At 48.4% G+C, this 18,042-nt stretch overlaps 1 pseudogene; it reads right to left on the bottom strand.

Annotated features, from left to right (window-relative positions):
• Nucleotides 1-18,042, bottom strand: part of LOC135529995 (formin-2-like) — a 158,647-nt pseudogene that overhangs the window by 116,948 nt on the left and 23,657 nt on the right.

Here is an 18,042-nt window from a genome sequence, read left to right on the forward strand (position 1 = left end):
CATCCCTGTTAAGTCAGAATGTCTCCTTCATCAAGGTAATCCATCCACCTGACAGGTGTGGCATATCTGCTGATTAAAACAGCATGATCATTACACAGGTGCACCTCGTGCTGGGGACAATGCAAAGGCCACCCTAAAATATGTGCAGTTTTGTCACAACACAATGCAACAAATGTCTCGCTTTGACGATTCGTGCAATTGGTATGCTGACTGCAGGTATGTCCACCGGAGTCGTTGCCAGAGGATTTGTTCTCAACCAACTTGGGAGGCCTATGTCTTCCCAGGCCCCGCCTGTGCCCCCAGCCAATCAGGTGAAATCCATATATTACGGCCTAATTTTTTTATTTAAATTGACCGATTTCCTTATATGAAACTCAGTAAAATCTTTGAAATATTTACGCTTATATAGTTGTTCAGTAAACATATGAGCCCCAGTACTACACCTTGAGTGAGAAATATCACCTTATTTTTTTGTCCATCTCTCAATCGGTATTGTGACAGCAAATCAATCCATTTCCGTTAAAACAATTGACCAAGTATCCATTCTACCATCAATCAATGTCAGTACTAAGTATCCATTCTACCATCAATCGATGTCAGTACTAAGTATCCATTCTACCATAAATTGATGTCAGTAATAAGAATCCATTCTACCATCAATCGGTGTCAGTACTAAGTATCCATTCTACCATCAATCGATGTCAGTACTAAGTATCCATTCTACCATCAATCGGTGTCAGTACTAAGTATCCAATCTTCCATAAATCGATACCTCCAAAGCTCTTCTCCAGCCAATCAGAGAGGATGCAGACCACCAAAGCTCTTCTTCAGCCAATCAGAGAGGATGCAGTCTGACCGTATGCTGCCTGCGCAACACCCGTTTTTCATTCAAACATCGGCTTCACGCTTCCAACACATCTTTCTTTCATTTCACTGCGTTAATGGTGTTTCTCAATATGCATTCTACCGTGCTCCACACGCTGATGCTCAGTTCTCTTGAGTACGTTCATGTGAGGACGAGAGTGTGGAGAACACAAAAACCTTCAATTAGAGCAGCACTCCCCTACTGTATCACCTCACGCCGAGCAGCACTCCCCCTACTGTATTACCTCACGCCGAGCAGCACTCCCCCGACTGTATTACCTCACGCTGAGCAGCACTCCCCCTACTGTATTACCTCACGCCGAGCAGCACTCCCCCTACTGTATTACCTCACGCTGAGCAGCACTCCCCCTACTGTATTACCTCACGCTGAGCAGCACTCCCCCTACTGTATTACCTCACGCTGAGCAGCACTCCCCCTACTGTATTACCTCACGCTGAGCAGCACTCCCCCTACTGTATTACCTCACGCTGAGCAGCACCCTCCCTACTGTATTACCTCACGCCGAGCAGCACTCTCCCTACTGTATTACCTCACGTTGAGCAGCACTCCCCTACTGTATTACCTCACGCCGAGCAGCACTCCCCCTACTGTATTACCTCACGCCGAGCAGCACTCTCCCTACTGTATTACCTCACGCTGAGCAGCACTCCCCCTACTGTATTACCTCACGCCGAGCAGCACTCCCCTACTGTATTATCTCACGCCGAGCAGCACTCCCCTACTGTATTACGTCACGCTGAGCAGCACTCCCCCTACTGTATTACGTCACGCTGAGCAGCACTCTCCCTACTGTATTACCTCACGCTGAGCAGCACTCCCTCTACTGTATTACCTCACGCCGAGCAGCACTCTCCCTACTGTATTACCTCACGCCGAGCAGCACTCTCCCTACTGTATTACCTCACGCTGAGCAGCACTCCCCCTACTGTATTACGTCACGCTGAGCAGCACTCCCCCTACTGTATTATCTCACGCTGAGCCCTATCAACAGTAGCAGCTAGCCAGTTAGCCCTAATAACAGGAGTAGCTAGCCAGTTAGCCCTTTTGACTTACTTTTGACTTACTATGGGCTTGCTATCTATGCACATGTATGTATTGTAGGATGTAACATATCAATATTAAAATATTGAGACATGATCGGGCAACATTATATTCCGAAGTTGGCGATTACTTTCTCTCGCTTTAGCTCAAATAATGTCTGCCACTGATTTCAAGAAACGTCGCATAGTTGTTTACGTGTACTCGTCATTTTTCTCTGCATACTTTGTTGAAACTTGATGCTTTAAAAATATGTACAAAATAGCGTATGCATCTGAGAAGCGTCCTCCGTTTCACATACTTTGATTTGGACTCGTACTCCGACCCTCCTGCGTTCCATTTCGCACGCTCGGAGCACAATAGTACGCATTTTGAGAAACAGCCTTGTCCACACTATCATAAACGCTGAACAGGGTCCTCTTTAGTCGGGGACATGGTCTGAAACAATACAGCAAGGCCCACAAAGCTTCTCAGAATAAGACTGCAGATCTAGGATCAGTTTTCCATCGTTAATTATAATGAAGTGGGTCTAAGACTCTTTATGACCTGATCCTAGATCAGCACTCCTACTGAGACTATGACCTGATCCTAGATCACCACTCCTACTGAGACTATGACCTGATCCTAGATCACCACTCCTACTGAGACTCTTTATGACCTGATCCTAGATCACCACTCCTACTGAGACTCTTTATGAACTGATCCTAGATCACCACTCCTAATGAGACTCTGTATGACCTGATCCTAGATCACCACTCCTACTGAGACTATGACCTGATCCTAGATCACCACTCCTACTGAGACTATGACCTGATCCTAGATCACCACTCCTACTGAGACTATGACCTGATCCTAGATCACCACTCCTACTGAGACTATGACCTGATCCTAGATCACCACTCCTACTGAGACTATGACCTGATCCTAGATCACCACTCCTACTGAGACTATGACCTGATCCTAGATCACCACTCCTACTGAGACTATGACCTGATCCTAGATCAGCACTCCTACCGAGACTATGACCTGATCCTAGATCACCACTCCTACCGAGACTATGACCTGATCCTAGATCACCACTCCTACTGAGACTATGACCTGATCCTAGATCACCATCCTACTGAGACTATGACCTGATCCTAGATCACCACTCCTACTGAGACTCTTTATGACCTGATCCTAGATCACCACTCCTACTGAGACTATGACCTGATCCTAGATCACCACTCCTACTGAGACTATGACCTGATCCTAGATCACCACTCCTACTGAGATTATGACCTGATCCTAGATCACCACTCCTACTGAGACTATGACCTGATCCTAGATCACCACTCCTACTGAGACTCTTTATGACCTGATCCTAGATCACCACTCCTACTGAGACTATGACCCTGATCCTCGATCACCACTCCTTCTGAGACTATGACCTGATCCTAGATCACCACTCCTACTGAGACTATGACCTGATCCTAGATCACCACTCCTACTGAGACTATGACCTGATCCCAGATCACCACTCCTACTGAGACTATGACCTGATCCTAGATCACCACTCCTACTGAGACTATGACCTGATCCCAGATCACCACTCCTACCGAGACTATGACCTGATCCTAGATCACCACTCCTACTGAGACTATGACCTGATCCTAGATCACCACTCCTACTGAGACTGTGACCTGATCCTAGATCACCACTCCTACTGAGACTCTGTATGACCTGATCCTAGATCACCACTCCTACTGAGACTCTGTATGACCTGATCCTAGATCACCACTCCTACTGAGACTCTGTATGACCTGATCCTAGATCACCACTCCTACTGAGACCCTTTATGACCTGATCCTAGATCACCACTCCTACTGAGACTCTGTATGACCTGATCCTAGATCACCACTCCTACTGAGACTCTGTATGACCTGATCCTAGATCACCACTCCTACTGAGACTATGACCTGATCCTAGATCACCACTCCTACTGAGACTATGACCTGATCCTAGATCACCACTCCTACTGAGACTATGACCTGATCCTAGATCACCACTCCTCCTCTAAAGCCTTAGTCAATACAGGTACAGATGTTTATGCAACTAGCATAGCTGTCATCATATGATTCCTTTTTAGCCTAAAGCTTTAGAAACTGCTGAAATAAAACAAATGTCTTGTTAAATCCATTTGATTGATTGATTACTTTTTGTGTTGAGCTGAGTTGAGCTGTATCCTGGTCCAGTAGAGAGGTTTCATGGGTCTGGGGGGCTCCACCACTCCTTTCCGGGGAGGTTTCTCCTGGGCCATGCCTAGAGCATACAGTCCCATGGGCAACGGAGGGACCAGGGAGCCCAGGGCACATGGAGGAGGAGGAGGTGGTCCACCCATCCCAGGTAATGGTGGAGGGGGTGGGGGAGGGCCCATCCCTATCATCCCAGGTAAGGGAGGGGGTGGTGGGGGCATTGCACCCCTGGTAGAGGAGGTGGAGGGGGTGGTGGGGGCATTGCACCCCCTGGTAGAGGAGGTGGAGGAGGTGGTGGGGGCATTGCACCCCTGGTAGAGGAGGTGGAGGAGGTGGTGGGGGCATTGCACCCCCTGGTAGAGGAGGTGGAGGAGGTGGTGGGGGCATTGCACCCCCTGGTAGAGGAGGTGGAGGAGGTGGTGGGGGCATTGCACCCCCTGGTAGAGGAGGTGGATGAGGTGGTGGGGGCATTGCACCCCCAGGTAGAGGAGGTGGAGGAGGTGGTGGGGGCATTGCACCCCCTGGTAGAGGAGGTGGAGGAGGTGGTGGAAGCATTGCACCCCCTGGTAGAGGTGGTGGTGGAGGAGGAGCCATGGAGTGACCAGGTAAAGGAGGTGGTGGGGGGTGTTTAATGCCACTCTGCTGCTGTTGGCACGTACAGACAAATGCTGGTGCGACCTTGGGGGAGAAGGGTATGGGTAGGGACAGGGCCAGTTCTGGGGGGAGTTTCAGGGGACAGGAGGAAGACAAAGAGGACTCTCCTCCAGCCTCGTTCACAAACAAGGGTGGCATCTGGTCCGGTAAAGGCACTTTAAACTTATAGCTTTCCTCCATAGGCGACGTCTGGACAGACTTGGCCTCCAGACAACTCAGGAGACAGTCAGTCTGTTGGTCTACATGACAGACCTCCTTCACCATCCTCTCTTCAGTCTGTAGGTCTACATGACAGACCTCCTTCACCATCCCTCTTCAGTCTGTAGGTCTACATGACAGACCTCCTTCACCATCCTCTCTTCAGTCTGTAGGTCTACATGACAGACCTCCCGGTACAGACCCCCCTCCACACCAGCCTCCGGCTCCATACTAATAGTATCTCTGTCCAGCAGGGGGTGCTGTTCCTCCAGCTCAGCTATCTTAGTCCGCAGGTCCTCAATGGTCTGTTCTAACTGCTGGATCACATTGACGTGCTCCTCTTTCAGCTTCACTGTTTTCAGCACTGACTCCTCCTGGAGAGACAGAGGGGGGGGGGGCAGAGAGCGAGACAGAGAGAGGGGGAGCCAGAGAGCGAGGGGGGACCAGAGAGCGAGAAAGGGGGGGACCAGAGAGCGAGAGCCAGAGGGCGAGAGCCAGAGGGCGAGAGAGGGCGAGAGCCAGAGGGCGAGAGAGGGCGAGAGCCAGAGGGCGAGAGAGGGGGAGCCAGAGGGCGAGAGAGGGGGAGCCAGAGGGCGAGAGAGGGGGAGCCAGAGGGCGAGAGGAAGAGGGAAAACAGTGTTCATATAAACCTTTAAAGCAATATGTTAACTGTTTTATAACCAGAAGGAGAACAATGTTATATTCAACGTATTCTTGTTAGAGGCGGGGCTTCTTATAGAGGAGCTAAATTACTTCATATGGGACAAGATGGCGGCTTTCAGAAGGACAACACTTCAACAACGAGGAGCATCTCCAGGAGACACGGATGATAAGAGATAAACATGGGAGAGGTCAGAGTGTGCCAGGTACTGGTCCACACACACCAATACCCTCACTTAGAACTGCTATTAAGAGTATTCCACTAAACTAGTACAACTCTTAGTGGATGCTGCCCCCTTGTGGTTAATCAGGTGAAGGAGGCCAGGGCTATTATGATAAATGTTGGACTAGAGATACTATGCTATTCTCTCCAAAGGGAAAGACTGTACAGTCCTATAGATAACCTCTCATGTAGGGTTGGATGATTCCCTACTGACTAGGGAGACTGACCTGAAGTTGACCGACTTCTTCCCTCTGATGTCTCTTCAGCCCCAAGATGGCTGCCTGGTGTTCTGTAGGAAGAGAGAGACAGGATACTTCTATATTACCACAACCAGAATACAACCACAACCATGCACGGTCAACTAGACCAGACCACTTTCTACTGGTATTAATCACTACCAGAATACAACCACAACCATGCACGGTCAACTAGACCAGACCACTTTCTACTGGTATTAATCACTACCAGAATACAACCACAACCATGCATAGTCAACTAGACCAGACAACATGCTACTGGATGATATGTGATGCAATGATTACTTCAATTCACAATCCGTACCATCATGCATTGTGTTTCTTCGAATGAAATGAAAATTGACATGTAAACATCAAAAGTTGTCTAAAGCCTCATGTCATATCAAACCAATAGTGAGGGAAAAAGCAACATTACATCGAGCAGCCTGTTTTCCTTTAGGTGTTAGACTCAGTAGCAAGGACAGACAGTCCTTGTTTGGTCGGGGGGAGAAAGACGGGATGTTTGGTCGGGGGAGAAAGACGGGATGTTTGGTCGGGGGAGAAAGACGGGATGTTTGGTCGGGGGGGGAAAGACGGGATGTTTGGTCGGGGGGGAAAGACGGGATGTTTGGTCGGGGGGAAAGACGGGATGTTTGGTCGGGGGGGGAAAGACGGGATGTTTGGTCGGGGGGGGAAAGACGGGATGTTTGGTCGGGGGGAAAGACGGGATGTTTGGTCGGGGGGAAAGACGGGATGTTTGGTCGGGGGGAAAGACGGGATGTTTGGTCGGGGGGGGGAAGACGGGATGTTTGGTCGGGGGGGGAAAGACGGGATGTTTGGTCGGGGGGGGGGAAGACGGGATGTTTGGTCGGGGGGGGGAAAGACGGGATGTTTGGTCGGGGGGAAAGACGGGATGTTTGGTCGGGGGAAAGACGGGATGTTTGGTCGGGGGGGAAAGACGGGATGTTTGGTCGGGGGGGAAAGACGGGATGTTTGGTCGGGGGGGGGGAAAGACGGGATGTTTGGTCGGGGGAAAGACTGGATGTTTGGTCGGGGGGGGGAAAGACGGGATGTTTGGTCGGGGGGGGAAAGACGGGATGTTTGGTCGGGGGGGGAAAGACGGGATGTTTGGTCGGGGGGAAAGACGGGATGTTTGTCGGGAGAAAGACGGGATGTTTGTCGGGAGAAAGACGGGATGTTTGTCGGGAGAAAGACGGGATGTTTGTCGGGAGAAAGACGGGATGTTTGTCGGGAGAAAGACGGGATGTTTGTCGGGAGAAAGACGGGATGTTTGTCGGGAGAAAGACGGGATGTTTGTCGGGGGGAAAGACGACGGGATGTTTGTCGGGAGAAAGACGGGATGTTTGTCGGGGAAAGACGACGGGATGTTTGTCGGGAGAAAGACGACGGGATGTTTGTCGGGAGAAAGACGACGGGATGTTTGTCGGGGGAAAGACGACGGGATGTTTTGTCGGGGGGAAAGACGACGGGATGTTTGTCGGGAGAAAGGGAGGGGAAAGCTGTGCTCAGAATATCCATCCATTTTTGCCTGCCTAAGCACTGACTCATTGTTGCTATGCAACCTTGGCCCTTTTAATAGCATGTGGGACTACAGACGGACAGCACATGACGAGCAAGGCCAAAAGAAAGAGTTAAATGACCATGCAGAAACACATTCACAATGTAACTAACCTTCATCGCCCTCTAAAAAGGTATGAGAGCAGGAAAGAAGAGATCCAGTTTAGAAACAAGTCTTTCCTTAAATCTACACTGTTGGGTTAAATTAACGCTGGTCATATGTATCAAGGCACAGAGACGCAACGTCCTCTTAAAACCACTAGTATAAAACAGGAAGCTCAACTCTAACAGAACAAAAGCCGAGGCTACGAGCTCTCCACCCTGGCTAAGGGACGAGGCTACGAGCTCTCCACCCTGGCTAAGGGACGAGGCTACGAGCTCTCCACCCTGGCTAAGGGACGAGGCTACGAGCTCTCCACCCTGGCTAAGGGACGAGGCTACGAGCTCTCCACCCTGGCTAAGGGACGAGGCTACGAGCTCTCCACCCTGGCTAAGAGACGAGGCTACGAGCTCTCCACCCTGGCTAAGGGACGAGGCTACGAGCTCTCCACCCTGGCTAAGGGACGAGGCTACGAGCTCTCCACCCTGGCTAAGGGACGAGGCTACGAGCTCTCCACCCTGGCTAAGGGACGAGGCTACGAGCTCTCCACCCTGGCTAAGGGACGAGGCTACGAGCTCTCCACCCTGGCTAAGGGACGAGGCCACGAGCTCTCCACCCTGGCTAAGGGACGAGGCTACGAGCTCTCCACCCTGGCTAAGGGACGAGGCTACGAGCTCTCCACCCTGGCTAAGGGACGAGGCTACGAGCTCTCCACCCTGGCTAAGGGGACGAGGCTACGAGCTCTCCACCCTGGCTAAGGGACGAGGCTACGAGCTCTCCACCCTGGCTAAGGGACGAGGCTACGAGCTCTCCACCCTGGCTAAGGGACGAGGCTACGAGCTCTCCACCCTGGCTAAGGAAGTTAACGTTTCTAGACTCCATCTGCAAAATCAGCGCAAGTGAGAGTTAAAGGAGAAAACAAGTACAGCAGTCTGAAGTTAGTAACTGTTTTGATGAGGGCACCTTCCCACCTTGGTAGAATGTATAACAAAGTGTAATGAGACCTGGTCTGTTCCAGTAGTTAGCTGTTTCAGATCTAGTCTCTACAGTATAATAGTATCTATAGGGATGTGGTGAGGGCCCCTACCCTCCTCGGTGTACATGAGGCCTGGTCTATCGTCTCCCACAGGTCTGGGTGGGGGCCACAGGGTCTTCAGGTGCCCAGGGAGGGGGCCCGGCCCTCAAAGTGTTCCATGGAGTGGGGGCTGGCTGACCGCTGCCCACGTGTACAGCTGGTCTTGCTGGGGGAGAGAGGGAGATAATATGGCATACATGAGGACATAAGATAAAATAGCATAAGGGGACAACAGAGGACAAAAGAGGAGATAACGCTGTTAGGGGACAATAGAACAGTGGTTCCTCCTTTAAAAAGTTGTGAGCCGCGGGACTTGAGTTAATTTGTGGTTTAGTACGGTACCCTGCGTCACTACTTCATTGCTCCAGACCACCACAAGGGGGAGTTAGAGCACTGATTATGCTTTTGGGTCCTACTGTGTCTAACTGACAATGAATGGGCGACAAACCTAAATAGAAACTGATAATAGTGCATGACTTCAGTAACTGTTGTTACACTAAGGTTTTTATTATTTCATTTGTTAGGATTATTTCTCTCTTACTGTAGTAGTAGTGTAGGCCACTCCGCCAGGTCACGTTGTACAGCGCCTGAGTGACGCAATGGTCTACGACACTGCATAGCAGTGCAACCTGTGTTGCTACAGATGCTGGTTCTATACCTGTATTGTAAACTAAAACATCAGATATAGAAACACCATGTCCCTAGTTTAACATCAGATATGGAAACACCATGTCACTAGTTTAGTAGTAGTAGTGTAGGCCACTCCCGACCGGTCACGTTGTACAGCGCCTGAGTGACGCAACGGTCTAAGACAATGCATTTCTAAAAACAAATAAATTATTCTAAATAACAAACAGGCTTTTTTTATATAAATTAGTAACAATGTCTCACCCCATGTTTAAGAATGGCCTTTTTCTTGCTGATTTGTAACAATCTCCAAAATATTTAAGGGGTATTGCACTAATAAAAGGGAAACGTTCTCGCTGTTCTGTTCTTAGTGTCAGTCTGCAAGTTCAAACTAAAACAATGTAACCAATAATGGTTTATGCTTTATGCTTTCATTAATAAAAATGCTGATCTTTATTTAGTTATTGATCCATAACGAATTACTATGGGAATAAATATCACTGAATTACAGAACTATCCTCCAATCCTCTAAATGTAATTATTCGCGGAGAGTCACGTCATATTTTCGATATACTGTAGGAGACATGAGTCTCAGTAGTGTTGAGTCATGTGCTGTTAAAAGTGGTGAAGGTAATTTAAAGAGAATATTGAAGTTAGAAGCAAATGCCTACAACTATTTTAGCACCGTTTCACGCTGCTCTGAGACAAGCATGAGGACTGGTCTTGATAAATGAATAAGATTGTTATTTGAACATAATTTCGGTTGGACTAGAATTAGAAAATTAGGGGGTATAAATGTTATGCTCTTAGCCTAACTTATTTTACTACGCAAGTCAACAAATTCTTATTTACAAGGACAGCCTACTCCTTCCTCCCTGTCGGGGAATTGAACCCCGGTCTCCCACGTGCCCACATGACATGGGATTCTTTAGCTAAATAGCCCAGTACTGTACTGCCAACAGTCACGTTGTACAGCTCCATATTATCCGTACCATCCTAACAGAAACCCAAAGGGTTTTTCAATTTTCTTGGAATAGAAACACCATAATATTAATCTGATTAATTAAGCAAGAACCAGTCAAAAGTTTGTACACACCTACTCATTCCAGGATTATTCTTTTATTAAATAATTTTTGTAGAATAATAGTGAAGACATCAAAACTATGAAACACATGAAATCAGTTAAGAACACATTTATTTACAAGGACAGTCTACTCCTTTCTCCCCGTCGGGGAATTGAACCCCGGTCTCTCACATGCCAGAATTCTCAAGTACAGCAATTATTCAAGGTACTTGAGGTCACTGAGAAAGTCTGGACATGGCCTGCTCTCCCTTATGTAAGAAATTAGGCACTTTCCCATGTTTACTACAGTATGTATTGTAGGCTGTGTTTACTTGTCAGACTGCATAGTCACCTAACAAATAAATGCAGGTGGCTTTTCTTCAAAATGCTTTAAATGCTTTATTACCCAAATGTGAAAGCATATACTGTATAGTACTGTATTTCTTCATCAGCATCTTTATGCTTTTGTTAATAAAATGATAAAAATCATCTTTCAAAATGCAGATGTTGATTTAGTTATGGATCCATAATGAATTACTATGTTCACCCACGACTGCGTGGCCACGCACGCCTCCAACTCATTCATCAAGTTTGCGGACGACACAACAGTGGTAGGCTTGATTACCAACACCGACGAGACGGCCTACAGGGAGGAGGTGAGGGCCCTCGGAGTGTGGTGTCAGGAAAATAACCTCACACTCAACGTCAACAAAACTAAGGAGATGATTGTGGACTTCAGGAAACAGCAGAGGGAACACCCCCTATCCACATCGATGGAACAGTAGTGGAGAGTGTAGTAAGTTAAGTTCCTCAGCATACACATCACAGACAAACTGAATTGGTCCACTCACACAGACAGCATCGTGAAGAAGGCGCAGCAGCGCCTCTTCAACCTCAGGAGGCTGAAGAAATTCGGCTTGTCACCAAAAGCACTCAAACTTCTACAGATGCACAATCGAGAGCCCTATTCCCCATTTAGTGCACTATGGGCCCTATTCCCCATTTAGTGCACTATGGGCCATATTCCCCATTTAGTGCACTATGGGCCATATTCCCCATTTAGTGCACTATGGGCCATATTCCCCATTTAGTGCACTATGGGCCCTGGTCTAAAATAGTGCACTATAAAGGGAATAGGATGCCATTATTCATTCTACAATGATAAGTCAACCAATCACATGGACTAATCCCATTTCAGATGGAAAACTCTCGTCTTGGATGCTGAGTGCAACGGATAAACACTCCATGACCGCTAAGTGACATCGCATGCCGTGTGTACTCAACCATGTTAGATCGAAGAACAAAAGCACCCATCCCATAGGTCCCCTGGTCAAAAGTAGTGCACTACATAGGGAATAGGGTGCTACCGTACTGGACAGACACACAGCCTTGTACATATTGCTCCCATGCTAACCTGCAGGTGCTCAAATAGGTTGCATTTCCTGCGGACGGTCTGTTTGAGTTTCAGCCATGCTAGGTCCAGCCTCCTCTCCCTCTCCTCCCCTCTTCCCTGGCCGTTGATGGTTAGTAGCTCTCGGACTAGCTCAGGAACCCGAGACAGCACCACACACTCAGAGGCCCCCACATCATCATTAGCTAGAGCCAGGGAGGAGGAGGAGGAGGAGGAGCCCCCATCGGTCTCTACGCCTGACTCTGACATATACGCCATGTCCTTGTCTGCTTTAATCTGTCAGTTCCCGGACAGAATATTGAATTTTATGGCGCATAGCCTCCGGACTCAGCTCTCTGCACTTCCTGTTTGGAACATGTAGATATTCCATCATCGCCAAGACCGCTGAGGGAAAAATGTGGAGTTAGCATTTTGGAAAAATAAAATCAACAAATCCCTCGAGGTGGTAAACGGTGGTGTTTTATTCCTCAGGGATGTAAACGGTGGTGTTTTTTCCCTCTGCTCTGCTGTTCTCTACTCCTCTTCTGACAATGCAGTGAGTTACTGCCAGTCTGACACTTCTTTCCTGTCACCGGTCTGCGATCCTGACAACTCCCTAAGACGCTGCATCCTCTGTGAAACTGCAGCAGTGCCCAGAAACATTGGGCGTCGCTGCCCTCCTGTTCTCATGGTAACTCTGACCAGTCCAGACTCAGAGAGCCTGATATAGTGGACTGGTCTCTTCTCCCTGCTGTCATTGTAGCTTCAGGCAAGTCACCGGGTATTTGCACAGGCTGATGGGACGGCTTGCAGTCAGATCAGATTGCTTTATGACTACGCTTTCTCCTTCTCTATGCTGCTGCTCTGTGCTGCACAGGGAGGAGAGGGAGGGCAGAGAACGATCATATATTCACAGGTCTGAGAGCTGCCCTGTCCCATCCTTTCCCGTCTGTAATCAGCTACACTTTGCCTTAGTGTTCCCATGGCCATATTATAGCATCAGGCTACAATCTGAAAGCGGTCCCATCTGTATACCTCTGAGGAGAACATAAGTCAGGCAGGGAGGGAGCGCAAAAGGGCTGTCGTTCTCTGTTATTGCTACAACATGCAGCAGTACAGTGTTCACACAGCTAGCCAGGAGGCTGGTCCCTCCAGAGAGACACACTGTACCAACAGCTAGCCAGGAGGCTGGTCCCTCCAGAGAGACACACTGTACCAACAGCTAGCCAGGAGGCTGGTCCCTCCAGAGAGACACACTGTGCCAGGAGGCTGGTCCCTCCAGAGAGACACACTGTACCAACAGCTAGCCAGGAGACTGGTCCCTCCAGAGAGACACACTGTACCAACAGCTAGCCAGGAGGCTGGTCCGACCTGAGAGACACTGTGCCAGGAGGCTGGTCCCTCCAGAGAGACACTGTGCCAACAGCTAACCAGGAGACTGGTCCCTCCAGAGAGACACACTGTACCAACAGCTAGCCAGGAGGCTGGTCCCTCCAGAGAGACACACTGTACCAACAGCTAGCCAGGAGGCTGGTCCCTCCAGAGAGACACACTGTACCAACAGCTAGCCAGGAGACTGGTCCCTCCAGAGAGACACACTGTACCAACAGCTAGCCAGGAGGCTGGTCCCTCCAGAGAGACAAACTGTACCAACAGCTAGCCAGGAGGCTGGTCCCTCCAGAGAGACACACTGTACCAACAGCTAGCCAGGAGGCTGGTCCCTCCAGAGAGACACACTGTACCAACAGCTAGCCAGGAGGCTGGTCCCTCCAGAGAGACACACTGTACCAACAGCTAGCCAGGAGGTTGGTCCCTCCAGAGAGACACACTGTACCAACAGCTAGCCAGGAGACTGGTCCCTCCAGAGAGACACTGTACCAACAGCTAACCAGGAGACTGGTCCCTCCAGAGAGACACACTGTACCAACAGCTAACCAGGAGACTGGTCCCTCCAGAGAGACACACTGTACCAACAGCTAACCAGGAGGCTGGTCCCTCCAGAGAGACACACTGTGCCAACAGCTAACCAGGAGACTGGTCCCTCCAGAGAGACACTGTGCCAACAGCTAACCAGGAGACTGGTCCCTCCAGAGAGCCACCAAGAACACTGACTCCGCATCCTTAAGCATTTATGACTTTCACTGTGGCATTGTCACCATAACAACAAGGTGGCTCTTGTTACAGGTAGCATCACAGCCATTAGTGTTGTGTGTTAGAGCTCAGAGCAATCGAACTCAGCAAAACCATACCTAAAGTGCATAGCGGCCGGCCGACACCCAGAGGGCATAGCGACTGACCGACACCCAGGGGGCATAGCGATCAATAAAAACGAAGTCTGATCGATATGAAAGGCCTCCGAAAAGGGGAGACAAATACACTATAAACATCCCATCCAACCTGGAGGAGGAAGTGATTGTCCAACAACAAAGGAAAGTGTCACTGACCCAATGATAAAGACAGTGAATATGCACCATTTTCTTCGCTGGTAATAAGATACACTACAAAAAAATACAAAAATAACATCAGCTACTCAATTAAGTTAAGAATTGTGATACCTAAAAGACAGATTGGAGTCGTTACAGCAATAGTAATTTGCTTTCCAAACAGTTTTTCCGTTAATGTATTTTTAAAATATTGTGATCCGCATGACTGGGTCGCAACACAACAATATATTTGGTATTTGCAGCGCTGCTTCTTACTCCAGGCTTAAAAAACAACAATATGTTTGGTATTTGTAGCTCTGCTGTCCATGCAGGCCCTTCTTACTCCAGGCTTAAAACAACCAACAATATGTTTGGTATTTGCAGCGCTGCTTCTTACTCCAGGCTTAAAAACAACAATATGTTTGGTATTTGTAGCTCTGCTGTCCATGCAGGCCCTTCTTACTCCAGGCTTAAAAAAACAACAATATGTTTGGTATTTGTAGCTCTGCTGTCCATGCAGGCCCTTCTTACTCCAGGCTTAAAACAACCAACAATATGTTTGGTATTTGCAGCGCTGCTTCTTACTCCAGGCTTAAAAAAACAACAATATGTTTGGTATTTGTAGCTCTGCTGTCCATGCAGGCCCTTCTTACTCCAGGCTTAAAACAACCAACAGCTTAACGTAGCTAATGATCCCCTGTGGCCAAGTTGTGCTTTCTGGTGTAGTAGCCTATTTTAAATTGTATTTATATATATATATATTTGTGTGTGTGTGTGTGTGTGTGTGTGTGTGTTATATATAGCGCACACAGAAGCAAGCTAATTAGGCTGGGCCTTTAATTTTGGCGATTTAAATCCATTTTCTTCAGGGAAAGCTTTTCCTATCAGTCATGACGTTTTCATCCGATTGTCAAACAATCACTTAACAAAAAAGGCGTCCCCTTCAGACTACCTGCCCACATTCATTCACTCACAAAATAACACTTCCATCATCCAAACAGTGCACTGTGCAGCCGCAATTTAAAGACTGGAAGGAGACCGTCGTTCTGCGACAGTCAGTCATTAGGTCTACGTGTAGGCTACTGTACTGTGACAGTCAGTCATTAGGTCTACGTGTAGGCTACTGTACTGTCGTTCTGCGACAGTCAGTCATTAGGTCTACGTGTAGGCTACTGTACTGTGACAGTCAGTCATTAGGTCTACGTGTAGGCTACTGTACTGTCGTTCTGTGACAGTCAGTCATTAGGTCTACGTGTAGGCTACTGTACTGCCGTTCTGCGACAGTCAGTCATTAGGTCTACGTGTAGGCTACTGTACTGCCGTTCTGCGACAGTCAGTCATTAGGTCTACGTGTAGGCTACTGTCTGCGACAGTCAGTCATTAGGTCTACGTGTAGGCTACTGTACTGTCGTTCTGCGACAGTCAGTCATTAGGTCTACGTGTAGGCTGTGTACTGCGACAGTCAGTCATTAGGTCTACGTGTAGGCTGCTGTACTGCGACAGTCAGTCATTAGGTCTAAGTGTAGGCTGCTGTACTGCGACAGTCAGTCATTAGGTCTACGTGTAGGCTGTCGTTCTGCGACAGTCAGTCATTAGGTCTACGTGTAGGCTACTGTACTGTGACAGTCAGTCATTAGGTCTACGTGTAGGCTACTGTACTGTCGTTCTGCGACAGTCAGTCATTAGGTCTACGTGTAGGCTACTGTACTGTCGTTCTGCGACAGTCAGTCATTAGGTCTACGTGTAGGCTACTGTACTGCCGTTCTGCGACAGTCAGTCATTAGGTCTACGTGTAGGCTACTGTACTGCCGTTCTGCGACAGTCAGTCATTAGGTCTACGTGTAGGCTACTGTACTGTTCTGCGACAGTCAGTCATTAGGTCTACGTGTAGGCTACTGTACTGTCGTTCTGCGACAGTCAGTCATTTGGTCTACGTGTAGGCTACTGTTCTGTGACAGTCAGTCATTAGGTCTACGTGTAGGCTACTGAACTGTCGTTCTGTGACAGTCAGTCATTAGGTCTACGTGTAGGCTACTTTTCTGCGACAGTCAGTCATTAGGTCTACTGTACTGTCGTTCTGCGACAGTCAGTCATTAGGTCTACGTGTAGGCTGTCGTTCTGCGACAGTCAGTCATTAGGTCTACATGTAGGCTACTGTACTGTTGTTCTGCGACAGTCAGTCATTAGGTCTACGTAGGCTACTGTTCTGTGACAGTCAGTCATTTGGTCTACATGTAGGCTGCTGTACTGTCGTTCTGCGACAGTCAGTCATTAGGTCTACGTGTAGGCTACTGTACTGTCGTTCTGCGACAGTCAGTCATTAGGTCTACGTGTAGGCTACTGTACTGTCGTTCTGTGACAGTCAGTCATTAGGTCTACGTGTAGGCTGTCGTTCTGCGACAGTCAGTCATTAGGTCTACGTGTAGGCTACTGTACTGCTGTACTGCGACAGTCAGTCATTAGGTCTACGTGTAGGCTGTCGTTCTGTGACAGTCAGTCATTAGGTCTACGTGTAGGCTACTGTACTGCTGTACTGTGACAGTCAGTCATTAGGTCTACGTGTAGGCTGTCGTTCTGCGACAGTCAGTCATTAGGTCTACGTGTAGGCTACTGTACTGTCGTTCTGCGACAGTCAGTCATTAGGTCTACGTGTAGCCTGACTGATGCATCCACTGTTGTCCTAGTTTGCCTCGGTCTCAGCCACTCATGTTGTGTTAATTGTGACGGCCTCAAGTTTTACAGTTACGGCGCCCCACCACTATTTATTTTACCAATACGCCGTACCAGACCACCTTACTTTCACCCCGAGTGTAACGGTAACAGAAGACTGCTGTGTGCTGCAGACCGATGACGCAGATACCCAGCATGACTGCGATGCTGTGATAAGGTGGTACTCGGTTACAAATGGCTGCTGGGAAATGTAGTCCAACCAGGACACACTGGGCAGATGGTGTGTGTGTGCGCAGTCAGAGTCTTTGAGGACACTATCACGTCACAGCCAAAAGACATGCCAACCAATCACCTCCAACAACACAGATAACATGATCCCTCCAAATGGGAATATGCTAATTTTAAGAGACTGAACCAGGGGGATATTTACTGGTAGCATACTGCATATCAACACAATGGGACTGAACCAGGGGGATATTTACTGTCTAACATACTGCATATCAACACAATGGGACTGAACCAGGGGGATATTTACTGTCTAACATACTGCATATCAACACAATGGGACTGAACCAGGGGGATATTTACTGTCTAACACACTGTATAACAATGGGACTGAACCAGGGGGATATTTCTGTCTAACATACTGCATATCAACACAATGGGACTGAACCAGGGGATATTTACTGTCTAACATACTGCATAACAACACAATGGGACTGAACCAGGGGGATATTTACTGTCTAACACACTGCATATCAACACAATGGGATATTTACTGTCTAACACACTGCATATCAACACAATGGGACTGAACCAGGGGGATATTTACTGTCTAACATACCGCATATCAACACAATGGGACTGAACCAGGGGGATATTTACTGTCTAACATACCGCATATCAACACAATGGGACTGAACCAGGGGGATATTTACTGTCTAACATACTGCATAACAATGGGACTGAACCTGGTGGATATTTACT

Source organism: Oncorhynchus masou, unplaced genomic scaffold (genome assembly GCF_036934945.1).
Source record: "Oncorhynchus masou masou isolate Uvic2021 unplaced genomic scaffold, UVic_Omas_1.1 unplaced_scaffold_1230, whole genome shotgun sequence".
NCBI lineage: Eukaryota > Metazoa > Chordata > Actinopteri > Salmoniformes > Salmonidae > Oncorhynchus > Oncorhynchus masou.